This window comes from Glycine soja, chromosome 6 (genome assembly GCF_004193775.1).
Source record: "Glycine soja cultivar W05 chromosome 6, ASM419377v2, whole genome shotgun sequence".
NCBI lineage: Eukaryota > Viridiplantae > Streptophyta > Magnoliopsida > Fabales > Fabaceae > Glycine > Glycine soja.
Genome location: NC_041007.1, coordinates 30386022 through 30393985, shown reverse-complemented (window position 1 = coordinate 30393985; position 7964 = coordinate 30386022). Strand labels below are relative to the sequence as shown.

The 7964-nt window shown below is 38.9% G+C and overlaps 1 non-coding gene across 1 annotated transcript; it reads left to right on the top strand.

Moving 5' to 3' along the window:
• Positions 1-2536: 2536 nt before the first annotated feature.
• LOC114417500 lies at positions 2537-2643 on the top strand. The gene has a single exon (XR_003667765.1). It is a non-coding gene; the product is annotated as a small nucleolar RNA R71 (small nucleolar RNA).
• The last annotated feature ends 5321 nt before the right edge of the window (positions 2644-7964 follow it).

The window sequence follows — 7964 nt, the reverse complement described above, 5'->3', positions numbered from 1 at the left end:
AATGAATGGCAGGGGAAAATGGTCCTTTTTGGTAACCTGGTTCAGCCTCCTATAGTCAATGCAGACTCTCCACCTGTTCTGCACCCGAGTAGGAATCAGCTCCTCCTTCTCATTTCTGATCACTGTGAGGCCAGTCTTCTTCGGGACTACCTGGACGGGACTCACCCATTGGCTATCGGAGATAGGATAAATGATTCCAACTTGCAAAAGGTTGGTTATCTCCTTCTTCACTACATCAAGAATCACCGGGTTGAGTCTTCTCTGTGGTTGTCTTACTGGTTTAGCTCCATCTTCTAAATTTATTCGATGCATACATGTGGATGGGCTAATACCAGGAATGTATGCCAGGGTCCAGCCTATAGCCTTCTTATGCTTCTTGAGAACTGACAACAACTTCTCCTCTTGCTCATCAGCAAGGGAGGCAGATATAATCACTGGAAAACTCTTGCTATCATCCAAGTAAACGTATTTTAAATTTGATGGCAGAGGCTTCAATTCTGGTGTGGTCGGCTGGACAGTGGTAGAAGGGGATGGTTTCTCAGCCTTTACCTCATAAAGAAAGTCAGAGGTATGTGTACTTCCTGAAACATGGTTAGTCCTATCTGACTCTATAAAATCAATCTCAAGAGGTAAAACACCACCACCAGGCATGCAATCAATATCACTCTCAGATTCACTCTCAGCATCAAATTCAGACATATGATCAAGTACAATTTCAGACTCAATGCATGAAGAGTGAGAGGCATGCAGATTAGAATAAAGATCAGTCATGTATTGATCAACAACATGGTCAATTATTTCAGCACGAAATACAGAAAGATCTTCATATGGGTATTTCATAGCATCCAGAATATTAAAATGAACAGTTATATCACCAAACTCCATGGACAGTGTGCCTGCATAAACATCTATCTTAGTTCTAGCAGTTTTCATAAAGGGTCTGCCTAGAATGATGGGAACTGATCCTTGAGAAAATCCATCTTCCGTATTCAAAATATAAAAATCAACAGGTAAAATCAGTTCACCAACTCTAACTAAGACATCTTCTATGAAACCAACAGGGTAGGCAACACTTCTATTAGCTAAATGAATTACCACATCAGTTGACTGCAAGGGGCCTAGAGATAGAGAATTAAAAATAGACAGAGGCATAACACTAACAGAAGCTCCTAAATCTAGCATGGCATTGTCAAACTTACTATTCCCTATGATACAAGGTATGCTGAATGTACCTGGATCTTTGCATTTTTCAGGAATTTGAGGAACATATTTACCAATCAATGCGGAGACATTTCTGCCCATGCTAATCCATTCACTTCCTTTAAGCTTCCGCTTATTAGTGCACAGCTCCTTCAAGAATTTGGCATATCTTGGAATTTGCTTTATTGCATCCAACAGAGGTATGTTTACCTCTACTTTTCTAAATGTTTCCAAGATCTCTTTCTCTGCCTCTTCCATTTTTTTGTTGGAAACTGCTCTTGGAGGGAATGGAAGAGGGGGAATGTGCTGCTTCTGCAAATCAGAATTACCTGTGGAAGAAGATTCACCTGCATAGAAATTGTTAGGTAAATTTTTGTCATCACCTTTTTCTGGAGTAGAGTGAAGTTTGGCAGGTTCATTTGCAGATGAGGAAGATGCTACGGGTTGAGGTCCTTGACACTGATTTCCCGACCTCAATGAAATGGCACTGACATTTTTGGGATTTTGGACAGCTTGAGAAGGCAGCTTGTCAGAATTCTAGGACTATTGTTGATTCAATAGGGTAGCCAATTGTCCCATCTAATTGGTTAAGCTCTGAATGGAGGCTCTTGTCTCTTGCTGAAACTGCATGTTCTGCATAGTCATTTGCCTCACAAGTTCTTTGAGGGAAGGTTGTGGAGGGGCCTCAACTGTTGGCTGTTTCTGGGGTTGTTGCTGTTGTTGGATTGGTGGAGGAATGTATGGTCTGCTTGGGCCAGCAGCATTTTGGAAGGAAGGAGCAGACTGCTGTTGTTGTTGCTGAGGGCTGGACCATCTGAGGTTAGGGTGATTCCTCCATCCAGGATTGTATCTGTTGTTGGAGAGGTCATAATTGCTCTGCTGTGGTTGATTTTGCTGCTGAGGTTGAGGAGGTCTATTGTAAATATTTGCAGCATAAGCTTCAGGTTGCTCAATTGCTCCAGGTTGCTGCATGGAAGGGCAAAGGTCTGTATGGTGGTCAGCAGAGGAGCACAAACCACAAACCCTTGTGACAGGTATAGATTTCTGATTCAAGGCCAGCTGGGTTACCAAGTTAACCAATGCATCCAGTTTGCCTTCAAGCTTCTTAGTTTCAGATGATGCAGATGGGTTTGTAGCTACCTCATGCACTCTTCTAATGACTATGGCATCATTTCTGGCGCTAAATTGCTGGGAGTTGGAGGCCATCTTCTCAATTAAATTTTTGGCTTCAGTAGGAGTCATGTCTCCAAGGGCTCCACCACTGGCAGCATCTATCATACTTCTCTCCATATTACTGAGTCCTTCATAAAAATATTGGAGAAGAAGCTGTTCTGAAATCTGATGGTGGGGGCAACTGACACATAGTTTCTTAAATCTCTCCCAGTACTCATACAGGCTCTCTCCACTGAGTTGTCTAATACCTGAGATATCCTTCCTGATGGCTGTGGTCCTGGAAGCAGGGAAAAAATTTTCTAAGAATACTCTCTTAAGGTCATCCCAGCTCGTGATGGACCTTGGAGCAAGGTAATACAGCCAGTCCTTTGCCACTCCCTCTAATGAATGAGGAAAAGCCTTCAGAAATATGTGATCCTCTTGGACATCTGGGGGTTTCATGGTGGAGCAGACAATGTGAAATTCTTTCAAATGTTTGTGAGGGTCTTCACCTGCAAGGCCATGAAACTTTGGAAGCAAATGAATCAGTCCAGTTTTAAGAACATATGGGACATCCTCATCGGGGTATTGGATGCACAAGCTTTCGTAGGTGAAATCAGGTGCAGCCATTTCCCTTAGAGTCGTCTCACGAGGTGGAGGTTGTGCCATGTTCTCAGAATGTGCAAAATCAGAATGCTCAGAATCAGAATGCTCAAAATTATAATGCTCAAGATCAGGATGTTCAAAATTACCAATAACAGAATGCACAGATTCACCAGTTATGGAATGCTCAGAATGATCAAAAGGTATAAAATGATGCCTAACTAATCTATTAAATGTCCTATCTATCTCAGGATCAAAGGGTTGTAAGTCAGATGGATTGCCTATAGTCATACACTACATTCAGCATGCACACAACTAGTTGCCTTGTCATGTAAATAAAGGTGTAGGTTTGAACTACATCTACCCTCAAATGATATCCAAATGACTTGAAATTTTGTGAGCAACCCTATAAAATGATGAGAAGATAGCACAAAAAAGTTCAGACAAAAATTCAAAGTCTAACTATGAAAGCTAAAAATGGTAGGTTAAGAAAAATAAGTGAATAAAACTTGAAAAATAAAAAACTTTTGACAGAATCGCTTTTTTATGGACGATGGAGAGCTCAGCCGGCCTAGCCGGCTGCCAAGGCGTAGGAAATTTTTTTCTACCCCAAATGCATATATAATAATTGCGATTCTGATAACCGGAGCAAAAGTTATGGCCGTTTGAAGTTTTGACAAACACAAAATTTGCTAGTTTTTTGGAACTTTCAAATCTGACCAAACTAAAGGCTCTAGCTATTTTTTCCCACACAATATGGATCAAAAGAAGTTACCACAAAAAAATTCAGCCAAAAATAACAACCCTAGCTACTAAAACAAAAAATCTCAAATAATTCAGCATGGGTGGTCGCTAAAATCCGTCTCTAATTGATTTCAACTACTACTCTGTTTTTGCCGCAAGCACACTCTTCACAGCAAAACACCCAAGACTGAAACAGGGGAAACGCTTAATGGGAAAACTGAAACAGAACACACATTAAACAAAATACCAGGACACTAAACAACATTAACACACATACTAACACAATACTAACAATTAAACATATAACACGAAAGGATTAAACACACAACACTAGCTAGCTATTATGAACCTTTGGACATTGCTCCCCAGCAATGGCACCAAATTTGATCGAGGCCGTACCCGAATCAAATAAACATGAAAATGCAGTAACTAGGAAATGATCCTAGGTCGTTTCCCAACGAGCAGTGACAAACCAAATGTTCATAATATACTTGCAGTAACAGTAACGATTGGGGGGGGGGGGGTTTGGTTGTTTGGTAATTAAAGAGCAGAACAAGTAAACTGGAATACGAAACTACTAATATTAAAAACGGGTTGTTTCCTCTGATTCAAAAGCCATTCTCTTATCCTGGGTTATGGAAAATTCGTCCCTAACAGTCAACCACTTAATCCAACCCTGTTTCAATTTACTAAGCGAAAATCAACTTAGGGTTTTCAATACGTGATTAGGCACCACATACACCAGTTAACCCTTCGTCCATTAAGCATGAATGCAAGTTAGGCTCAGAGGCAATTAATCGAACACGAAGCGTGCACTGATTAATATTCACGAAATTGGGATAACTGGTGAAGGGAAAACTGCCAGGAACCCACATTACAAGCGAAACCTCAAAGAGAGTTGGGCTTCGTCATCAAAAGGAAACAACACCAGAAAATCTAGCCTTCCATGGATTCAAACAGAAAACGCAAATGAAACATGAAACAGAAACATAAATGAACAGAAACGTAAATGAACAGAAACGTAAATGAACAGAAACGTAAATGAAAGTAGAAGAAGAAGCCCGAATGAACTCGTAATTAGAAGCAGAAAACGAAAATTTGCATTAAGAACGAAAATTGTAACAAGGGAACAGAAAAATGTGAAAACCTAAAACCAAAGCTCTGAATAATGAAAATAGCATAATAGAATGCCTTGCACGAATCCCAAGGCAGCTATTTAAAAAGAGTCACTCAAAGTCACTGGGCCCTATTACAATACTCTAGCCCAAAACGAAATAAACACTGAACAACATAAAATAAAATTGCGAAATTTCCTAATTAGAAATTAACTAAGGTAAGTGCTGCTTTATTTGCCCTCTTCAAGTCCACAACTAAAATCCGGATTAAGCCCAATGTTTCATTAATTCCTGAAATTAGATTAAAAACATCAAATTAGCTAAATGAGCCCAAATAATAAAACTGCCTAATTAATTGACAATTAAGACTAATCAATAATTAAAATGGTGCAAAAAGGGTTTAGAAAATAGAAGAAAATGATGGCACATCAGTGAGCAACGTCTAGAGCCCTTTGCCATTTTTCTTCAATAAGTATGAAATTTGTATGCACTATACAATGTTCGAAAAAGATAGCATGAGTAGAGTTGTAGAATGACCAAACTAAAATCTTAAAGTTATGGTAAGAAGTATGAATGTAAAGACTGTGTTTCTAAATGACAACATCGATGAAACAATATGGTGTAACTAGAAAAATTTATTAATATTATTCAATGTTTATGGTGTGAAAACTAAAAAATCCATCTATGACTTTAAATAGACTTCCCGTCAATGGTATTACGAATTTATCTAAGTTATTACATCTTATGGCTTTGAGACAATTTTGATTGATGATTGCATATATCAAAAGTTCAATGAAGTAAAATTTTCCTTTTGGTATTATATGCCGATGACATTTTTCTAGTTATAATATTGTTTTCGATATATTCAACATGAAAGATAATAAACTTGAAGTTACACATGTTGCTAAAGGAGACAAGTTAGTCTCAAACAGTGCCCCATTAGTAATCTTGAAAAAGAATAGATGTAAATGATTCCATATTGATCTATGCCATTACGTGTATTGGTGTGGTAGTGACATACCCTAATTTCGTCCGGGAACAATTGTTTGTTGACATGTGGATTCTTGCCAGTCACGTTGAGCTGCTTAAAGCCAATTGCCGCGCGATCCGTAAGATTTCGCGACGTTTTGGAAGGAAATGGGCAAAAAAAACTCAAAATGGGGGTGAAAATATCAATTAAGGGGGTGTCCTTCAGCACTAGGCCCATCTTGGCCCATTAGGAAGCTTCAACAGGAAGCAACCTGCTCACCTGGGCGAGCTGGGTGGCAACCTCCTCCCCCATTTTTCTATAAATGGACGTTGGGGCGCTAAGGGGAAGGGGTTCAGCACCTTTAGCAATCAGATTTCACTTAAAATTAGTGAGGAGAAGAAGAAAGAAAGAGAAAATCAACATCGAGGCACTTCCGTGATGTTTCCGTGATCAATTCCATGAACATTCTTCGCTGTTATTCACCGTTGTTTGTTCGATCTTCATCATTCGTCGATATTCAACCGGTTAGTTTTTAATTTGAAAGCTTTGAATTCAATCTTGCTTTGTATGTTTTCATCTTCATCTCGTCTACTTTTGGTATTCTTTTTCTTCATTTTAAGCGAGTTTCGACCAATCGTTTAAGCCATAACCTCATTTAACCAATGTAAAAATGAATTTCAATCGAGCGTTTGAGTTATAATCTCGTTTAATCGCCTTTAAAATAAATTCAACCGATCGTTTATGCTGTAACCTCGGATAATCATCAAAAAGGAAAGTTTCAACCGGACATTTACTTTGAAAGTTCTCTTTTAATGAGTTGAGAAATAACCAAGTGAAACTAAGGCTAAAGAACTACATAGGTCTGAGTTCCTCATCCCAATGGAGGATACGTAGGAGCAAAAGCCCCGCTTTTGTCTACCCCAAAAAAGTAAAAAACATAAAAAGGGAAAAAGATAACATAAAAAAGGGATTAAAAGTCATGAATTTTCACATTTGATTAAAGGTTGTTGTGCCTCGTGACGGATGTGTGGGGTGCTAATACCTTCCTCGTGCGTAAAAAACAACTCCCGAACCTTCTATTCTTAAAGTTCACTGACCCGCTGTCGCAACCTACCCTTTTGCGGGAGAGCGAGGCGAGGCTCACGGGTGCGTCTTCCATAGGAGGAAAATGCGCGGAGTCGCCACCAACGTTTATTGAGAGGAAAACGTTAGAAAAACCAAAGGAAACCGGTCATGAAGAATATTCCAGATTCGGGAGTTATCTTTACGTTTGAGGAAGGTATTAGCACCTCTCACATTTGTCCCAAAGGACAACAACCTTAGATTAGAATTGTGTGAAGTTATGTATCTAAACTTTTATTTCTTTTTTATTTTTGAGGTCGACAAAAGCGGGGCTCTTGCTCCTACGTACCCTCCATCGAAGAGGAAATCAGACCTACGTAGTTCTCGCAAAAGGCAATAAAGTGATGTGTTGATTTTTTATGCTTTTGAACGGTCCATGTTAACCGATAAAAGCAAAGAGGACTGTTTAAGGCATTGGACCTTAAAACAATTTTCAGTGATTTTTGCGGACAAAGCTTGATTTGTGAGTTGATTTTAGCCTTAGTTTCACTTTGGTTATTAGTCAATTGATCCAAGGAAACTTCCAAAGAAAAACGTCTGATTGATTTTTTTGATTATTTTATTCAAAGATATTTTGATTATTTTATTATTATTTTTCAAGATATTTTGGTTATTTTATTATTATTTTGCTTTTTTTGGTTTAACCGAGATTACAGCGTGAATGATCGGTTAGATTTTGTTTAAACAGTGATTAAACGAGATTACAATACAAATGATTCGTTGAAATTCATTTTATCATTTATTAGGTGAGAAAACAGCTAAAATAAACGGTTAAAGCACGTTAAAAAATTAAAAGTCTCGAATTTGGAAACTTACCCGTTGAAGAACGAAGAACGGATGAAGAACGGTGAAGAACGGATGAAAACCTTCACGGATTTGCTTACGGAAACCTCTCGGAAGCGTTATGGAAGCACCTCGGCTTGGATTTTCTTCACGGAAACAAATATTTTCACCCAAAACAGCTGAAATGTATAGCCCGGGGTATCACGGACCCTTAGAACAACCCCTTTTTGCCTTTTTATAGTAAAAAGGGGGATGAGGTTGCTGCCCAGCTCGCC